Here is a 22,350-nt window from a genome sequence, read left to right as displayed (position 1 = left end):
AAGAGGCAGTTAGTTAATACCAAGGTCAAAATCCAATTCCAACCTTCCATCTAGTCGCTTAGGACCCGATCCTTAATGATGTTCAAATAGTTTTGTTCCATAGATTCCTTTGTCAGTGTGGTAAAGCTATAGAGCCCTTCTCAGAGTAATATTTTTAAAACCATGAATAAAGTACACAGGATTAAAACTAAAACCATAGTTTTGTGAAATACTCTTCTAAACACAGGCTTCTCTGCGGGGTGAGGTGTTGTGTCTATGTATCCCAGGTGAAGAACCTGTGGGAATAATGAATGAGACGGAGACTGAGAAAGATAAAAGAAATATCTTATTTCTTAAGTCTCTTATTGTTGAGTGAAATTTATATCTCTTCCTTTGATTCTTTATTCATATGTCACCTTTCTGTGGGTCCTTATCTGGGCCACTCTTTCTAAAAATGCATTCTGACTTTATACCGCCAACACTCCCTAGCCCACTTCTCTGATTTTGTTTTCTCTTTAGCACTCACCATTATCTAAACCCATGTTCAGCAATCATGCCCATAGGTCAAATTCTGACCGCCTTCTGTTTTTGTACGATCCATGAGCTGAGAAGAGTTTTTACATATTAAATGTTTTTTTTAAATCAAAACAAGACTATTTTATAATATGAGAAATTTTTATTAAATTCAAATTTTACCATTCATAAGTCAAGTTTTGTTGGAACACACTCATTTTCATTTATATATTGTCTTAGCTGTTTTGTAATACAAGGGCAAAATTGAATAGTTGTACTCTCTGGCCCTTTACAGTTTGCTGACCTCTTAGTTAAAATATTATATTTTAGTTTTTTTCATATATACTATTTTACCTATTATATTTTTATTGTTCATTTCTTTCCACTAAGCTCATAAATCCTTGGCTGGTAGGAATTTTTGTCTGTTTTGTTCCCTAGTTTAATCCTGAAACCTAGAAACAGTGTGTGGCACATAGTACTTACTAAACATTTGCTGATTGAATGAATATCAGGCACATTAATAATATGATATGGAGCAGTTCGGATAAAACAAGTGCTATCAGGAAGGGATGAATCAACATGTGAGATTTTTTAAACTGCCTTAGTGAAGGATCTTGATGGATGAGTATGCCTCCGATAGGTAGAGAGAACTGGGCATAACGAAAAGTGCCCGGAAATGAGAAGGAGCTCATTTTGCAAACGTGGTCATTAGCATGGTTCATTCAGAGAATAATGAGAAATAATCCTAGAGAAAATAGTTAAAGGTTTACAATGGGAAAGAAAGAGGAATACTGCTGGAAAATGTAAAAGTGAGGCCAGGTTATATAGAGCTTCCAGGATGAGAAGTTTGGTTTGAGACAAATATGTGAATGTCTGGACTCCGAGGTGTTTACAAACCTTGGAAAGAAATGGAGGAGGGAAAGGTTACAACTCAACCAAGAAGATGTCAATTTGCCCTGTAGTTAACTTGTGATTTGGAGCACTTCCAAACAAAAGCAGCAAATCAAAAGATCACATCCCTTTTATTTTCTTCTCTTCACTTTAAGAATACCAATTACAAGTGATTGAAAGAAAACATTTTTATGGTATTTCCACAGACCTGATTATGCTACAAGTTTGGAGACAATCTCCAGGGCTCCAGGTGGAACACATTTATAGGATATTGAGTTTGGATTTTATGTCTTGTTTTGTCACTATGTGGAGGTTACTTTGATGTTTATTATACTGCTGGATTGATACAAATCACAGTAAGAGAAACACAATCAACATCTTTTACTAGTTGTTCAAATTGTGACTTGCACTCAGTAGGAGACAATGGTAATTTCTGGTATATTAGAAATTTGATGCAACCCTCAGCTTGACTCCCAAAATATTAAAGGGAATTTTTTATACTTTTAACCTACTTGAACTTTCAGTATTTGATTTAATATGCACTTGCTGATACCCACTATTACCAGGTAGAAGAAATTTAATAAATGACATGAAGTGTATGAATTAATGGACTCAACCAAATTCACAAAAGGTATTTAAAAACACGAGACTCGTTATAGAATAGAATTATGTGATTATGAAATGGAGCTTGATAATACAACTTAATGTTAATTTCCAATGTATATTTTTATAGTTCTAAAGCATGCATTTTCAACAGTGATGTATCACCTTCCAAGGGTTTGAGATTTATTCTTGGGGAGTGGAATACATCTTAGTTATTACAATGGCTTGTGGCCCTCTAAATTGCCCAGAGTATAACAACATATATGCTGCATATCTCTGGTATTAAAATTTCATGATGGAGGAACTATTAAGAAAAATATTATAGAAAGATTCTTTAGGAGAGGGAAAATTATCAAAAAAGAAACAAACCAAAACAGGTTGAGAAATACTGTGTTAAAGTGCTTGCCTTCCTTTTGCCAGTGATCTTGATATCCTGACAACTCAATTCATGAACTGTGTTATGTGTATCTGTGTTATGTGTATCTGTGGTGTGCGTGTGTGTGTGTGTGTGCATGTGTGCACAGTCCTGTTCTAACCAACTAAGGTATACACTTCCCAAGGGTAGAGGCTGAGCCTCCTATGTTTTATGACTTTGTGAAAAGTTATAATTTTTAAGTCTTAGATATCTAGATATTTTGACTGATTAATGATAAACCATAGGTTTGTTTTTATTGATCATCCATTCTTCTTTTTACCTTTTTATCAACTTCTTTGTAGATTTTCTAATAACCTGTAAACCAAAAGAATTTTTAATTAAAAATCACCTCATCACTTAGGGGCAAGAGAGGAATGAAGACACAGACCTACTACAGAATGGACTTGCGGATATGGAGAGGGGGAAGTGTAAGCTGTGACAAGGTGAGAGAGTGGCATGGACATATATATACTACCAAATGTAAAATAGATAGCTAGTGGGAAGCAGTTGCGTAGCACAGGGAGATCAGCTCGGTGCTTTGTGACCACCTAGAGGGGTGGGATAGGGAGGGTGGGAGGGAGAGAGATGCAAGAGGGAAGAGATATGGGAACATATGTATAACTGATTCATTTTGTTATAAAGCAGAAATTAACACACCATTGTAAAGCAATTATACTCCAATAAAGATGTTAAAAAATAATCACCTCATCACAAACCCTAATGTCAGGTAAGGAATTCCTTTATAACATGAATAAATGCACACTATTTTATTTATTTATTTATTTATTTATTTGCTTATAAACAACAGAAATTTATTTCTCACACTTCTGGAGCCTTGAAACACGAGGTCACGCTGCTAGCACGGTTGGGTTCTGGTGAAAGCCCTCTTTTTTGTTGCAGACAGCTCACTTCTCGCTGTATCCTCATGAGGCAGAAAGCATAGAGAGCCACGTTATTTTATTTTATTTGTATGTTTATATCTTCACTAGTTGAGTTTTCTTAGATATTCTTCAATAAATGTGTCATCTAATTGCCTGAACTAGCTTTTGATTTTAACACAATTGACACAAGTGTTAAGAAAATATTACCTCTGTGAAGAAATGACTTAATAAATATTAACAACATTTATCATTATACTTTCCTTATTAATGACAGTGATAACTTCAGTTGGACCCTTTGAATTTTGGACTGCATTGTAAGGTGGTATAATGTAGCCAGACTTAGGTTTGAAATTATGGTCTAGACATGACTATATTTCTAACCTGTGGCAAGCTATTTAAACATTCTAAGCATCCTTTTTTTGTCTGTAAAATGTATATTATAATATTGTCTACCTTACAGAGTTGTTGTGAGAATTAAATGAGAACAATTACAAAATTGTTAATGTAGAGACTAACACATAATAAAAGAATAGTAAATAGTAATGATAATAGCATATAAGTAGTAGTATAGTAGTGATAATCATAGTAATGGTAGTTTGTTAGATTTGTGATCATGTTATCTACATGTTCAAGTTCCCTTGTAAAATTATTATTTCAGAAACCCAACACAGTGACAGTAAAGATGATAAAATTTTAGGGCATTTTCAGCCTGAGATTTGATCAGTGTCTTTTAGAAAATTGATATTTATGGGGAGCAAATGCAATCAGAATGAGGCAACTCAACTAACAGAAATAGGGAGAAATTTAGAAGAAAGAGGTCATGATAGGAATAAATTACAGGCTACATGAGACAAAAAAGAGAAGTGGTGAAAATAGAGAAAACTGTCATTTTAAGGGAATATTCCTAATTTAAAATTCAAAAATGGAAATGTTTCCATTTGAGATAGGATCCAATTATGGCTGTGCTCATGGATTAGAGTTGAAGCTCTAACCTGAGGGTGCTGAGAAGCAGTTATATCTGTTTATTAAATGGATCATCAACATGTCTGTTGATATGAAAGAGAAACATGGCGGTGGATGGGGTAAGAAAGAAAACAATTGGGCTAGTTCTTGAAATCCTCAAGGAAAACAAGAGCGTGTCATGAGGACCAAGTGACAAGGGATTTGAGAGTATGTAATAAGCAAATTTTACTAGGTTAAGTTAATGTTTGTAAAGAATTTACAATAGGTGCATGACACCTATTGAACACTAAATGAGTGTATTAAATGTAATTAAATATATTTACATAAATGGTGCAGCTACACATCCATTGAAAGGATGATCATGATGGTTATGGTGGAAATAAAACACTGATGACTGTCCATTACATATTCATGGCAGGGTTAAATTGGGGGCTACTTACCTGAAACTGACCAGCCAACCGAAAACAAGTTGGCAACTCAAATCTCTTCCACTCAATTGGACTAGGCAGTTAGTTAATCTGTCATGTAACCTCTGGCTTAAGTGTTAATGTTTATAGTAAAAAATTATAGTCAGACTCTTACATGTGCTCAGAAAATAGGAAATTAACTATAAACACACCATTGAATGAAGGAAGTGTTGAATGTCCACAGTTTCTGTTAAGGCATCATTGAAGTAATTTCCCTACCATTAATTGAACATTTCTATAGAACTCATCTAAAATTGCTCAGTGAATCCGCAGAGAGTTTCTGCTTCATTAACTATTTACATGATGACCTCAATAGAAAGGTTTTAGTCTGATGAGAGGTTTCTCTCACAAGTCTTAGGCACCAATTGTAGTAGAGTCATCCGATTTTTCATGATACATTGAGAAATGAGAAATATTGCATTAGCATTCTTAATCTTATCACGTTAAGCACTGAAATGCCCCTTGTTGTATTAACCTCTAAATAGTCCTCATAATGCTACATTATAAGTTCCATCCCCAAATTTGTCAGTTTCTATTCATTTGGAGTGAAAGATACATATGCATCTGTGTCTCCTGCTCATATTTTAAGGCTCTAAAATCCTAGATTTGAAAGAGGGCAATCTACCTGTTCCATTCATTTTTTTAATGACATTAATATTTGCATCATATATCATAATGTCAAGGAAACCCATGTATTCAAATTTCAATAGGCATATTTTGAGAAAAAAAGTAACTTTTCAATAAGCAAAATGTTAAGGAAATAATTGTTTACTACACAATATTTGCAACAGAATCTCTATTATAATAACAATTGGATAGGTGGAAACATTCAGTGGGCAGATCAAAGAAAGGCATAATAATGCTATTTGACTTTTGCATAATATAATAACTAAATTCTAAATATACATTTTGTATATTTAAAATTTTGTAATAAACCACTGATGCATGCAGATCAACATGGATTTTAAAAGGAAGATTAAACAGGAGAGTTGCTGTAACTGTGTCTTGGTCCCAAAATGATTGGAAACTCTGTTACATTGTATAAATAACTACAGTTGGTACCTCAGTTTCTACATGTCTAAAATGAGGGAAATGGGTAATGTACTCTTCATGAACTCAGCTCTACATTCTGCTATACTATGTGATATTGGTTACTATTTCCATCTATAAAATTATGGAACTGAATATCATGAGTTCTAAAGTTTTACTAGAAATTTATATTTTAGTGCTTTTCCATATTTATTTATTAACTCACTCTCATTCTTAGCCAACAGAGATTTAACTTGTTTGTTTCAATTTTTCTTGAGAATTTTCCTCTGATGTTGCTTTTGATATTCTTTCTTTCCCAGATATATTTTACTCAATATTTGGATTCATATTTCTAAAATATTATTAACCAGATTAATTTAAACTTCATGATATTTACACAATAAAATAATCTCTATCTAAACATGTTATAGTTCATGTTGTATTTTATCATATATCTTTGTTATATCCTTTGTTGGCTCTTGGCACCTATATCAATTTCTCTCTTATCCACAGTCCTGCAAATCATTATGGCTTAAATATCGTTTTCAGTTGTTACTCACTCATAAAATACCCATTGAAGGCAGGCTTATATTCCCTTTTATTACCTCCAGTGATGAGCACAGTGATGAGCACATAGCTGGTATGCAGTAGTTTTGTCATGCTTAAACATTCTTCCTCACAGCACTAGGATCTGGGTTTTGAGACTTCCAGGGATGAATGGATTTTGCTGATTCCAATATGTATCCTCTTCTCTGAGCCTCTTTGAACCAAAGGCAGTGGATTTTCAAGATGGATTCAATATTTTTCAGTTTAGAAATAACTTCAGCTGAAAATTGTATTGAATTTATCTGTGATGTAATGTAAAGGACACAGAGTCAAAATATTTGACTTTGTGAGGCTCAGTCTCCTCACCAGGCTAAAGGGAATAAAAATGTCTTCTCAATTGATGTTACTGGCTTTCCAAGGGAATCAGGTGAGGAGGGGGCTAGATAAGAAAGCATTCAAATATTTCAGTGTTGTGAGATAAAAGGGACTAACTTTATTAGCAGGGATATAAGTAGTAGTAACAGTAACAGTAGTAGTAGTAATTATACTATCATTAATTAAGAATCTGGTCCACATAGGGGTGGAGGATATTTTCACATAGCCAAAATTTTCACAATTAAGTAAATTTATATTTGTGTGTGTCCATATATATTTGTTGTGTGTGTTTGCATACACATATATGTATTTTATATTAAGGGTGTATTTCTATCCTTCAGCCATTGCTCCCGTTCTTCATGACTCAAAGTTTTATCTTATTTTTCATTACATGTAAGTTGAGTAGTCAAGGCTGGACAGAAGCATGGTGTTTTGATGTTTTCAATTGTAAGGAACTAAACACATTCAAAAAGACTCAAGTTGCTTATTTAAAGACTTCAGCAGATATCCTGTGGATAATCAAGTGTCACAAAGTATTTGGAAATAGTAAATAGGAAGAAAAGTCATTACTTCAGTCTCTCATTGAAGTACATTTACACTTCTGCTCATTTTCTCATTTCCTTTCTCACAGTCTCTCTGTTTTCTGGGAGTTGCTCATGGACTTGCTTTTCCCTGATGCCTAGTCACTCATCAACTTAATATGACTTTTCAGTTCAGAAACCCAACATTATTTGATGGATTGATTCTTATGGTTTTTGTACTCCATTTCTTTGGAAAGGAAACATAATAGATACTTTGCAGGTTAAGATCCACCTATGGTTTCATCAGCTATGACCCATAGGTGGTACTCAGTTGGAAGAGTGGGGCAGAATTATGTTGCATGAAAGCTATCCCATTAAGGAGATGTAGATTCTTCCAAGGGAGACTTGGTAATGACTCAAGTGTTTGCATATCTTCACCATAATAAAAATCAATTGTTTTTGATATCATTCAAATGAAACTGACAATTCTGTATCTTAGTTAAAAGTAACTTCATGTTCACTTATGCATTAAATGTAAAGTAAAGTAAAGTATTTGAAATCAATTTATAAAAATTCTATCCATCCTTTGAGATATCAGAAAATGCATCCCTTAGTCATTATGGATGTCCAGATACTTTATTATTTTCTCCTTGTAGTGATCAAGTGAGTCCTTGGCTCTGATCTCTAGGTTACTGTTTAACCACGTAAGTCTTGCCATTTCCTGAATTAACTTAATAATTATAGATCTTATGCTTGTGTTCTTTAGGTCATAGAACAAATCCTTTCTTTATATGAACCAAGACTGAACATGATGAGATAAGAGAAACTGTAAAATGTTGCAGGCAATTGATTTGTATTAAAGTGTTGTATTGTGAGTAATAATTTTCTTGCCTTTTGTTATATTGAATCTATATTTTTAAAGGGAAATACATTCATCTTACTCACAACTAGATTTGCTTTATTTTTCTCTGTAAAGGAGAGTACTTAAACTTTTTTGTCATGTTGGATTTTTTGAGATTAAACTTATGAACCCTCTTCCTAGAAAAATGCTTTAAAGAATTCTATACCATTTCAGGTGCTTCACTGAATCTCTAAAGCCTATCCATGGATTCCCCAAGGGTTCAGAGTTCATTCTAAAAATGCACTTTTTTAGTGCATTTTTGCACTAAAAATCATAATGGGAATGATTACAAAAGTATTTTCCAACCATGGTTTAGGAATCATATTTAGATAGGACATGGCAATTATTGATAGGTCCTTCTCCTGAGTTTTCCAAGTTCATGAATATAAGAGTTTGAAAAACTCCAAAGACACTTATGCATCATTGTTTCTGATTTTACAAGTAGGCCAACCAAAATATTCAGCAATATAAATCTAACAGGGATCAGGGAAGCTCAGTGGTATTAAATCTTTTTTTTTTAATATAAAGACTTTTTAATGTAAACATAATTCTACAAAGGAACCCAATATGAAAACCAACAAAAGTTAAACTGACTAGCTGAAGTGTGATTTGATAGGGTCATATGTGAGTCCTACCCGTATGTCTTTATTCCCACCTGTTCATCTCAGCCTCTAATAGAGTTCTTTAGAACCCAAGGGTCTGAAACACATTAATGAGCCAATGGATAAAATGAGGGAAGGGGAAGTGTATTTTAAGTACAAGAAATAGTAGTCACAAATGTAGCAAGGAAAGAGAAGTTGAATACTGCAGTAAAGAATTGTATTGGGGGCAGATAGAGAACACATGATGAATTTTTTAAAATAGCAAACTCTTCCATTAAGGCTTTGTATTTCACATGAAATAATTTGAATATTATTCTGCAAGTATGAGGACTTGTGAATTTCAAGTAGGGGGATACTTTATTGTGATTTTCAAGTAAGGGAATATTTTAGTAAGATTTATGTTTCAGAAAGATCACTCTGAAAACTATGCAAAAGATAAATTAGAGGAAGAGATTAACTGGAGACAAAAAGATAGGAGATAATTTAAGTAATCCAGGAGAGAATACATTTGAGCCAGAATTAAGAAAAGAGCACTAGGAGTGAAGGAAAGGTGACAGGTTCCAAAGATATTATGTAGATAGAAAAATTGACAGGACTTGGACCATTTGTAAATGGGTAGTAAGTGAAAGTAGGTAATCACTATTTCCATCATACTGTTCTTGTGTGGTACAGGAAATAAAGAAAGTTGAAGGATGGAAGGGATAGATAATTTCAAATTTATCTTGTCCTGTCCTCTAGTTCTTTCATGTGCATAAAATATTCTTTTCCACCTGGATGATGATTTCCCCAATTATGGTATGTGCTTTACGAAGAATTTTCTAAAGTCTGGGTGGAAAAGTGTTTATTCAATGTAGTTAAATCCATTGGAGCATCTATGTTAAGAAGAATGGTTACACCATGGCTAGGCTGCAAGGAGTTTACTATGAGTGTTTGGCAATATCTGCCATATCTATGAAAGAAAGAAATACCCTGTGTATTGGGTAAATAGTTCATATATATATATATATATATATATATATATATATATAGCCTGCATGAAAGATTTGTTACAGTGCTTGTTTATCAATAGCAAGGCCAGGATTTACAAGTTTGGTTTATTAAAATAAGCTAGTGTGTTCTTTCATGAATTTATTTATTTTATTTATTGTGATAATATATATGTATTTCTCTTATCATGAAGGTGGCAAGACAGAAAAAAACAGACACAGTCCTTGTCCTTAAGAAGCTTATGGCTGAGATGTTGAAATTAATGTGCAGGAAATAATCAGAGTATATTATGTGGGTGTAAACACTTGTGGTACCAAAGAATGCTAAAGACAATCAGTACTGTTGGAATAGCTTCAGGGTTAGCACACTGGAAGTATCTGAATATTGTTTAGAAAATGGTAAGATTTGGGTGAATGAAGATAGGCATCAGATTATGACAGGCAGTGGCTGTTTTTCATCTTTGTCTCTCTAATTCCCCTGAACCAATATCTGCCTTTCTCTGCCAGTATGGCCCTCTCTGTCAACAGAACCAGGGTTCACGTGCTGCTTCTGATGATGTAAAGTACCTTCTTCCTGCTTTGAGTAGTTCTGTCAGCTCTAGGTCTTGCCCTTAGTCCTTATTACCAAGTACCTCTTACTGACAGAGGCAAATCTGAGTTCCTGAAATATTTAATGAAGAAATTATCCTTCTCCATGAAGGGGGACAACTTGCAATCATCAATAGGAAAATTAAGTTGTGCCAGTGAAAAAGACAGACATCCTGTTCCGCCAGAAATCCCAGCCAGTTTTGGAGAGGACTATTTGGAAAGCCTTGGGGGAAGACAGAAATAAAAAATAGTTTGGTGTGAATCTCAAAACTCTACTGGAAAAAATCTAAGTTCTAGTTTAAAATGCCTAGAAGAAAGTGTAATGCTTTTCATAAAACATATAGGCTGCAACAGAGCACTGCAAAACCATAACTCTGAGAAAGATCTCTAGGCACAAGCTCTCTTAAGGTCTGTGAGCCATACCACATAGACAATGACCCAAGTCCACACATGCATGAAAATGAGTTACCTTTAGGTGACAATGGGAGATTTACCCAGGAGCTTATGCGAACTCAATATCTTTTGAGAGTAGACTGACAAAAATCTAGAATTTATTTTGAGGCTGATCACCTTTGGATTTGCCTGGCTTGCTCTTTGGATATCTCTACTCTAGAAAACAGTTTGGCCAAGTCTGAGCTAGAGGTGAAGCAAAAAATAAAGAAGAATAACACAATTTAATTCTATTTCTCCATTGGCTGATTGAATAGGCACACAATGAATATTTTTTGAGCCAAGTAATAGATAAATATACAGGAAATTTAATCTATAAGGGTTTAAGTTTTGTTAATATTGTTGCTTTTTTTTTTTTTTTAATTAAGACAGGTTACTTTCATGTTCTCTGTTTTTGTTTCTCCATTTATCACATACTGCCTCAAGTGGATATTTGGCCTTCCACAAAAATATGTGCCTGCTGCTTTTCCTCTAGTGCAATATCGAATGTATTTATTTTAGAATCCTCTGTCGTTTTATCCACTGCTTCATAGTAAGTAGTAGGTACAGCATTGTTGGCATCATCATCACCATCAGGAAATACAGCATACACTTTGAACCAGTATTAGTTTTCAGGTCATTAGCTGCCAACATTCTGTTAGTATCTTAATTGGAATCACTTAATTGGGAATCAATGACAATTCCTTTTCTTAAGGTGCAGAGCACATTCACAGCCATAGAAATTTTTCCTGCTTCAAATTAAATTACTCCACTTTTAATCATTCATTAACTCTAATCTTAACACTTCTTTTCTAAACTGGCCTGAAGTATACATGGGATTAATACACACACACACACACACACACACACACACACACACACACACACACATCCTGAAAGAGCTGCTTGGGAAAGGGCTCCACCTCTCTGACTTTCAATGTACTGCCAGAGAGTTGAGCAGGCTCAGTAATAAATCATGCAGTGTTTTGGTTTATTCCGCAATGAAATTTTCCCAAAATATTTTTGACAACCATTTAATTTGCAGTAAGATATTTGTGTACTAAACGACACTTCAAACAATTTATTCTTGAAAGTGAAGTAGGAACAATAGACACAATAGTATGATTTCAATAAATAACAATATTTTACAGCAATCGTTGCCATGTTAGGATATCTTTACTGTCTTCAGAAATAGATAGGATTTTAAGGGGAAAAATACCTTTCAAAATGACAAGCGAGATATAAAATTGAGATAAACAGCTCAGGAGAGTGAGTACTCAGTTATATATAGCCTTATTGGTGAGCTTGCTACATTTGCTTTTCCAAAGGGTTACTTACCTTCCTGACTCTGAACCAGAGTATCCTTCTAAATGCTGATAATAAGCAATAAAGTAGATTCTGCCCAATTGCCTGGCTCATTTTATTCATGAAACATTGGAATTAGATTTAGTTTAGCTGTATCAATTGGGAAAGAATAAAATTTGGCCTTGTGACTTAATGGTAAAACTTACTTCATATCCTATGATACTGTGAGAGTATACCTACCTACTTATCCTTTAGAAAGACTCTAAAGGTATTGAGCACAAATTGGATAATTATTTTTCAGAGGAAGTTTTGTTGGCAGAGGCTGTAACTTCTGATTACTCCAGTCTGACTTTCCACTAATTCAGCTAACCTATTATATTTAAATGATCTTTTAAACCAAAGACAATGAATTGCTACAATAGCCATGAGAATAAATCTGTCAATAGATATATCCTGAATGTGTACCATATGCAAGATAGTATTTTAGGTATGAAGGGGGTTTCAAAAAAGTGTAAAGCATCAATGAGACTTCAATAGACTCACAGCTAAGACAAAGGATAAATAATAGTAATTTAAAATATGAAAAAAATATTATATTCTAGAAAAAGACAGTGATGCAACATTATCAAATGAGTGGTTTAGCTATTAAGTGGTCCAGAGATGAAGAAAAGGGGAAGAGTAGTTCAAGCTGGATTACAGGAATTGTTCCTAGAAGAGAAGGAACTTGTGCTGGACTTACAAAGAGGTAGCCTTTGGAATAGAGAAGAGGAGAAAGAGTAGAATTTCAAAAGTGGAAAATATAGTATGAATGTAAAAAATGTAAAAATCCTTCTAGAAGCCACTGAATAGAGCATTTCTTAGGAGAGATATATTTGTACTTATACAGATGGAAATTAAGTTGTGTAAGTATAAAATTCCAGGCTGAAGGAATTTAACGACAGAGTTTTTAAATTCCTGTATAGTTTGAAAGTTATTTTGTATTGCCCTTCTTGCAGGGAAGTCATACAATTTTAAATTTATTTTAAAGGCACCAGTATTTATTCACATATTGATTTGTTTTTGTATATACAATTTTTTAATTCTCTAATTAAATTTAGGTAATGTTCTGCTCATTGTCGATCTGACAGTAAACAAAACAGAAAAAATAAGTCTACTCTCATGAAACTTATATTCTGGTAGGAGGAAGCAAACAATAAATAAAGGAAACAAGTAAAATATATCACATGTTAGAAATGATTAAGTATGAAGAAAAAAACACAAGGCAGGGAGACGAAATATGAAGTGCTGGATGCATTGAAATATTTGTTCCAGAGCCCAATGAAGGCCTCATTGAGAAGGTGACTTCTGAGTAAAAACCTACAGGAAGTGAGGGAGTCATCCATGTGGATAGCTGTGGTAGGAAAAGAATGATAAGCAGGGGAAGAGCAAGTGCAAGGTCTCAAAGCAGGAGTGATCAAAGCGGCCAGAGTAATTGGAACAGCCTAAATAAGAGGGGAGTGGTAAAGGCAAGATGAGAGAAAGAATATGAATCAGCACATGGAGAAGATTCTAGTCCTCCTGAGGACATTGGTTTTTACCTAGAGTAAGCTGAAAAGCCACTGAAAAGCCTTGAACAGAAGCTTGATGTGTCCTGACTCATGACGGGTTATGCAGTGGGCATTAATATGGCCATCTTATACATTTACAGACAAAGGAAATTTAAAAATTAAAACTAATGACCTAGAAAGATGCAAGAGTCCAAAAAATTATTCAAGTATGTGTGTACTCTTGAGACTAACAGTAGATGCATATTAATGTCTCTTTTAAATTTAGTTGATGCTAATAATTTTTGAAATTATTATGCAATAACCATTTTTTAATCTGACTAATTTGTTGAGAGAGTGCTGGGATCATCAGATCTGTGTGGATCATATTAATAAATGAACATAGTTTAGGAAAGTATTTTCTGATCATAAGTAACAATCTGGGTCAGCATTTCTCATGTGATCTAATGGAAAAGTTTAGGACTGTGAGTGAGGAGATATGGATTTGAAGCCAGATGAGCAACTAACATGCTCTATGGCCTTAGGTAAATCAATTAATGTATACAGACCCCAGCTGGCAATCCCTACCCTGCCCATCTCATGTTACTCCTACCTTGGCCCCTTTAAAATGCAAACAGGGAAATCCTCAAATGAAGTTCTCTGGTAATGAGCCAGATCACATCTTACTCCTGTCTCTATCTTCTGTTTTTCACTGTACTGTGATTCTCCAACTGCCTTGGTTCCTTACTCATGGTCATATTCATACCTTAGATAAATTGCTGTATACTGTATTACTTTACCTGTCTGCCCCCACCCCCTACTTTTCTCCTTGGACACTATACAGTATTATTCCCCCCATGATTTAGGAACTCTCCTCCTTGGCATATTCCCCACTCAGCCTGTATGTCGGGAAAGGGGTAGACCCACATAATTCTGTATATTGCTAACATTCTGTATCACAAATCCATACTTATAGTGAGTTTTCCAAATACTCTGTACTATTTTTTGCTTGCTTGGGCTCTTTATTGGTAATGCTGGTTTTGGCTAACATGATGTCTTCATAGTTGTTGACCTTACATGGTTATTGGAAATCTACCTGAGTTCCTTGCCACAGGACACTTAATATGCACAGGACACTTAATATGAGTTATTCTGCTATTCTGGGTAATTTATCATTGCCTTAGACATCTGCCTTCTGAGGAATGAAATCATAATCCTCACTTTTGTCATGATCACTCTCATCACCATCATTATTACAGTTTATGTATTTTGAGTGCTTGCTGTGTACCAGGGAATAGTATATAGGTTATCTCATTTAATCTTCAAAACTATTCTTAGAAGAAATATCATTAGCCCCATTTTTCAAAGTGAGGTAGAGAAAACCTAAATTACTTGCACAAAATCAAGATAAGTGATAAAGCTGAAATCTAAATCCATAATATCTGACTTTTAAGATCTTCTTTAAGACTGTCTCTAGCTATTGATCTTGGCCATTACAGTGAAATTAGGGTGAAGGCTTTTCTACAGTGACAAAATATAAATATTTTCCTTTTCCTTAACTAGTACAATAAAAAATGAATGCAAATTCTAGTATTTCTGAAATGTTTATCAATGACCATAAAAATATGAAAAGAGGGAATGACAACATATATGTATATACACAATATACATATATCAGATTATGACTGTAACAAAGCAAATTTGTTCAACGCACTTTAGTATCTTTCAAACCTTGTTTTAAAAATGGTAAGTTGTGTTACTGATTTGTGTCCTTGTAGATTTTAAAACAAACCATGGTGTATAACACAGACCACATAGTATTTACAGATGAGCAAAGGCACTGACCAAATGTCCAAATATGCAGAGAACAGAGGAAATGATGTGAGTTTGTTTGGAGATATCTAACATCAAGCTCACATTTCAGACCATCGTAAAGCTGTGGAATGCATCACAAACAGACTCGTTGTAATTTAACTGTTTTTTTAATCCTAGAGCAAGAGAACATAAATGTGAGCAATAACATTTTAGGATATGTAATAGTTCTTTATGTGCTTTCTTTGGCAATTTGATGAATAAAAGAAAAGAACAAGATTTTTCATCCATGCAAATGGATCTGGACTATTAGAATATAAAAGTTAATCATACAACCCAGTTAAACACATTAAAGGCAGCATATAATAGCAGAAATACTAACACTAGGAAAAATTCTTCATAGGGTATTGGAAAGAGGACATAACTGCAATTAGGAAGCTCAATGATTCTTTCACTGATGGACAATAATTTAATATTTTCCCTGGGTTTCTGTTTCTTCATCTGTAAAATCAGTAATTTAGGCTGAAATAATGTCTGGGATCCTTTCTAGTCCTAGCATTCTGCTATTTGGATTTGGATTAGAAGAAAAAAATTCCTTTAGGACCAATTATGAAAAAAGCTTTCAGTAATATCTAACATACTGCTTAATATAAACTGTAGGACTATTTCATTTTAAAAAGAATTTGTTGTAGTATAGTGAATGGAACATTGGTTCTGGAGTCAGAGACTCAGGTTTTTATCCCAACACTTCCACATACAAGCTATGAATATGCTACTTAAACCTGTTACATATGAGGCTCAATGTACAATTAAATGTTTGAAATAACGACCTGTTTTACAGAGGTAAGATAAGCATTAAATGGAGTGTTTTGAAAGCAGTTTATAACTTATTAATTGATGAAATTACAAAAGGGACTCACAGGCCTTTCAGGATCTGAGACTTTTAACGCAAAATATCTATAAGGATAGGTACAGTGTCAATCTCAGTTTGGGCTATAATGATAGGTGGTTTAGACAACAGAAATGTATTTCTCATAGTTCTGGAGGCTGGAAAGTACAAGATCATCGTGCTGGCACATTTGGTTTCTAGTGAGAGGACACTTCCTGCTTTGCGGACAGCCATCTTCTCCTTGTATCCTCACATGGTGGAGAGAGAAAAAGCCCAGGCTTGTCATCAATAAGGGCACTAATCCCATCATGAGGACTCTACCCACATGACCTAATCTAATACTAATTACCTCCCAAAGGCCCCACCTACAGATACCATCAGATTGAGGATCAGAGATTCAACCAATGAATTTAGGAAGGGACACAAACATTCAGTCCATAACAATGTCAAGTTCAAAATTAAATTCTGAGCATATAGCCCAGAGTTAGACCTCAATAAATATTTTCATTATTGAATAAACAAATGAAAACTTGTCTTATTTTGTAACACACGGCATTCCTATAATGCATCAAATTGTTATTAGCAGGTTGTATGTCCATGCACATTTAGTGCTAAACTTGGTCATGTATTATAAGTGTCTCCTAATCTTTGAGACCTTGGAAAATAAAAACTTTTAGTTATTTTCCCATAGCAGATATAACTCAAGGTTAGTATAAAAAATGTTAACAGCTATAGTATAGAAAATGTGGGCTTTTTACCTCATGGAGCTTAATTCTTAGAGTTTAACCTGTCTTGAAGCCTTAAATAGGGAAATAAATTGCCTTGCAAGATTATTCAGTGAATTAAGTTAGATTGTGCTTTTGAGTTAACTAATACATTGTCTGGCCCATAATAGGCGTTTGGTAAAGATTTATTCCTTTTTCCTTCATGCTACAATTTCCCATCATTAAGAAGGAGGGAACTAGGGTAAATAAGCAGAAAAATAAAAAGTGCTATTTCCACACCTAAAGATAATGATGAGGTCATCACTGTTTATGACTAATTTCTCAAGAGAGAGAAAGAGAGAAAAAATGAGAAAGAAAGGAAAGATCCCTAATCTATTGCTAGAGTTATGAGAATTTTCAAATGCCATCTCAAATATTATAAAAACTTGTTTTATGGAGTGTCAGAAAAGTAACATTCACATAACATCTAGAATATGCCCCAAGGGGTTGCATCAATTTAATTGTGAGATGCAGTAGTAGAAAAGTTAGTATTTTCCTGGCTTTATTGGTTTTTGTATTGACTTCATATTAGAATAAGAATGATTAGTTTTTGACATGCAAGGAACAAGGAATCCAAAACATCTGGTTCATGCTGCCCATAAACTTGCCCAGGGGACAGCAAACTTTTTTGTAAAGTGCCTGATGGTAAATATTTAGGCTTTGTGGGCCATTCTATCTCTATCTGAAGTATTCAATACTGCTATTGTAGTAGGAAGGCAGCCATAGATAAAATGTGAACTAATAGGCATGACTGAGTTCCCATAATGCTTTATAATAATCAGGTAGTGAGCCAGATTTAGCCTAGCAGCCTTAGTTTGACACCGATTAATTAGTCTATTGGATAGATAGCTTTCCAATAATTAATTATGGAAGTCTTATTACATGCCTAGCTCTATACTACACACCTTGTTTGACTGAACTGAATAGAATAGATGTACATCTTTATGACATATCAACCATATAGTTCCATCAATATAAATAATGAGCAGGATCCTTGAGATTCCCAGTCCATTGCTAATTACTAGAAATGTAATCCCATTCCCTTTTTCTATGTACCCTCTTTCAGCTAGTTATGTCACCAGGCTCTCTTCCATTTTCTAGCAATTAATTTAGTTAAATATTTAGTAAGTGTTTTTTCTAGACTCCTTATTTGAAATAAGCAGCAAAAACTTCCAGACTCCCATTTTAAGAAAAATAAAATTTTAAGTAAAGGAATTAATTCACATAGTAGAAAAAAACAGGTACTGAAACAGCTGAAATAGATTTTTATCATAGAAGAAAATTTTCCCTAAATCATTTGCACAGATTCAGTGACAGATGACTACATGAACTGTGGGTGAGTACCAGACTTGAGATTTAATTTTTTAGTGTAGCTGAAATTCAACATAAATTTTATTGTTTTTTCTTATGGAATTACAACAGCAAGAGTCCTTCGTGTGTGTATGTTAATTATTTGAAAGCTAATGTTTTCAACTATTCATATTCCAGTATGAATTAATTTTTCTCCTGCTTTCTCAAGTGGCAGTGACCTGGAATGCAGAATTCTGATACAGAACAGTGATTCCCAAATGGTGATCACTGGACTAGCACCATCAGGTATCACCTAGGAGTTTTTTAGACTTATTGAACGAGAAATTCTGGAGTGGGTGTCCAGATTTCTGAGTTTTATAGTCATGTTGGTGACTGGAATGTTAGAGCTTGAGAACCAATGACCAAGTGACTAAACAAGCAAGCTCTCCTGCTTAAGCCTGCTGTCTTTTCAACTTATGCTTTTTAGTAAACCAATTCTAACAATTCTTTGACCAGGCAATATCTTCTATCTATTGATCCTTTCAATAAGTGAAAGTTAATATACATGAAACACATTAGAAGAATGTCTGTACTATATGTGTTTGTTACTGTATTATAATTTTTATTATGTCTTACTTTTCTCCTGTCTTTATCTTCTTATCTGGTTTACACTCCATAGTCAGTCCTTACAAATCTTTTACTACTCTCCCAAGTCATTTGTCACTTTTTAAAATTTTATTGTACCACCTTGACAACACTATAACCCTATTTAAACTCAATTCTACAAACATTCTGAGGGTGTACCTGCACAGCTAAATGTGGGTGGAGAAAGATGGACAACAACGTAACTGTTCTCAACATTTATGATCACTAAACTCAAGTAGAACATTTATGGTGTCCACTAATGAGACTATAATTTCCTAGTCCTTTTTTTTCCTCCCACTCTCCTGGACAGATACTTTATACTAGCTCTTCTCTCAAACCTATCTGCTATTGCCAATAAAAATTAATGACTCTACTTCACTGAGAAAATTCAAGTAATCAAATAAATTTCCAGGAAATCTTACCTTATCTACCTATCCTATATACTGAAGTACTCAGTATGCTCTAATGGCATTCTAGATGAAATATCCATGGTCCTAGCTAAGGACTACTCTCTCTATTTATGCATTGGTACCCATTGTTTCTGATCTATTCAAGTACATTGATTCAATAATTCTCCCCTCCATGATTTCAAGCAGTAGCATTTTTTCTCTCTAGTGAATTATTACCATAATGAAACAAACACGGTGTAACTTCTTTCATCTTATAAAATAAAAACTCTCTTGACCCTACATTTTCTCTGTCTTCCTACTCCCCTTTGTTTCTCTTCTTTACATAAAAACCTCTTGAAAGAGTTCTGAGTATTAGTTCTCTCTCATTTGTCTCTTGGATTAACTCCAACCAGGCTTCCTCCCCTCCCTTCTTTACAGAAACTGCCCTTATCAACATCACCAATTACCTACATGTTATTAAGTCCAATAGTAACTTTTTGGTTTATACTCTAGTGGAATATCTGGAGCATTTGATACTGCTTTTCTCCTTAAAATAATTCCTTCACTTGGCTCAACAGACTTTTCATATGCCTGGTTTTCCTGTTACTTTATGGCTCCTTCTCTTTCTCTTAAGCCAATTTTCACTTCCCCAAGTAAAATAATTTCATCCCAGAACAAAGCTCATGAATGTATATATGAACACAAAACATTCAGAGCCCAACAGGGTAAAATCAGGATGCCTGGCATCTTGTCAGAAATCACCAAATATACAAAGACACAGGAAGGTATAACACATAAAGAGCTGGAAGTCAATCAATAGAAATAAATCCAGAAAGAACAAAAATAGTAGAATTAGTACACAAGGGTATTAAACAGTTATATCTATATTGCACATGTTAAGAAAGAAAAGATTGACCACATTAAATAGAATTAGGGAAGAGAAGAAAATCCAAATTGACTTCTAGAGAGGAAAACTACATGTGTAAGTTTATAAAAATACACTGAATTTCATTAACAAAATACTAGAATTTGCAGGAAAAAATATTGAACTTGAAGGTGTAATAGTAGAAAATAAACAAACAAAAAAAACCCAAAAAACCCACCAACAATGACAACAACCCCCCAAAGTATCAGATGGTAGTAGGACAGCATCAGGTGGCCTATATATGTGTATGTGGTGTTTCCAAAGGAGACTGGGGAAAAAACAGAAAAAATATTTTAAGGAAGAGAGGTTATAAATTTTCCAAAACTACACCAAGACACATCACAATCAGATTGCTCAAAACAAGTGATAAAGAAAAAAAAAAAAAAAAAACTTTAAAACAACCAGAGAGAAATATACACACTATGAAGAGAGAAGCAAAGGTAAGAATTATAGATTTACTCTTGGAATAATACATATGAAGACAGGAGAGTAGTATCAATAAAGCACTCGGGGGAAAAGATTCTCTAATTTTCAGTGAATGCCAAGGTTCCTTATAAAGTCTTCTTTAAACAATTCTCTTCCCCACACTTGATATTTGAGACTTGATATTCACTTACTCTCCATTAAGTTTGCACACACATGTCCCATTGTAACATATACATTTCAAACAATTTTTCTTCAGTAGATACTTCCCAAGAGTCTGTATACTCCTTGAAGATGGAATCGAAATTCTCAATCATCTTAAACAGTACTTGGCATAATGGAATACTTACTAAATTAAAGGGAGGAGCCAAAGATAAGGTACTTACAATTTGTATTTATAAATATGTCCGGGGGCCCCAGGTCAAGATGGCAAAGTAGAAATATGTGGAGCTCACCTCCCCCCACAAACACACCAAAAATACATCTACTTGTGGAATAATTCTCACAGAAAACCAACTAAAAACTGGCAAAATATCTCTTATAGAGCCAAAGCTGCAAGAAAGATCCCCATGTAACTTTGTAGGGAAAAAAGAAAGAAAGAAAGAAAGAGAGAGAGAGAGAGAGAGAAGGAAAGGAAGGAAGGAAGGAAAGAAGGAAGGAAGGAAGGGAGGGAGGGAGGGAGGGAGGAAGGAAGGAAGGAAGGGAGGGAGGGAGGGAAGGAGGAAGAAAAGAAAAGAAAGAAAGAAAGAGAGCGTCAGGATGGGATCTGCAATCCTGGGTGGCAGTTGTGAAAGAGGGAAGTTACCTTCTCCCTGAGAACCCCCTTTGCCAGCTGGGAGATCCACTGGGACAGATAGGGAGTCAAAGGAGCCTGGACTCTGCTCACGAGGAGTGTGCTTGTGCTGACTTGTTAACAATCAGAGCAGAGAGAGACCAGTTCTGATGGCTGCCATGTCACCACACTTTCTAGCCTAAAAGGAGTGCTGGTATGGGCTGCTAGTAGTAACAGCAACTGGGCTCTAAAACTGGGGTTTCAGTCAATGGACTCTGGGAGTGGATTCTTTCTAGATGTGTGGAGACAGCCCAAAGGGCCTGAAGTGTGATCCAGGCTGCCACTGTTGACACACACAGGGCAGGGTGAAGGTCCACCATAGGAGACCCATTACCAGTGTACTCTGGGTGGGGCACAGGTCTGCCATAAGAGCCCAATTGTCAGCATGCTCACAGTGGGTCATGGCTGAAGTGGCAATGGGATTTGTGAACCCATACATGGCTGAGGTGGGGCTGACATCAGAGCTGCTTATCAGCACTTCCACAGTGGATGCAGATCCTGGGGTGAATTCATCAGCAGCACACATTGTTGGCACACACACTAGGTGGGAGGCAGCATTACAGAATTGTATGTCTCTGACAGACAGCCCCTGGGGCGGAGTATGCAGCAGTTCTTATCTCAGCAGGAGTGCTCCACCTCCTTCACACCCTGGCTTAGAGCCAGATCTGGGGATTTCTAGTCTAACAACTGGGAATCAGTCTCCCCATACGCATGACAGGACTGTGACAACCACAGAGCAAAGAGGAGATCCCTCCCAACATTGACTGCAGGCTCTGGTCACCAAAACACCAATCACACCCACTACCAAGGGGATAATGACCATCACATTCTGAGGAAATATGTGGCAGGTATCCATATCAAAAA

This window comes from Delphinus delphis, chromosome 13 (genome assembly GCF_949987515.2).
Source record: "Delphinus delphis chromosome 13, mDelDel1.2, whole genome shotgun sequence".
In the NCBI taxonomy this organism is placed as follows: Eukaryota; Metazoa; Chordata; class Mammalia; order Artiodactyla; family Delphinidae; genus Delphinus; species Delphinus delphis.
This window is presented reverse-complemented; position numbering follows the sequence as displayed.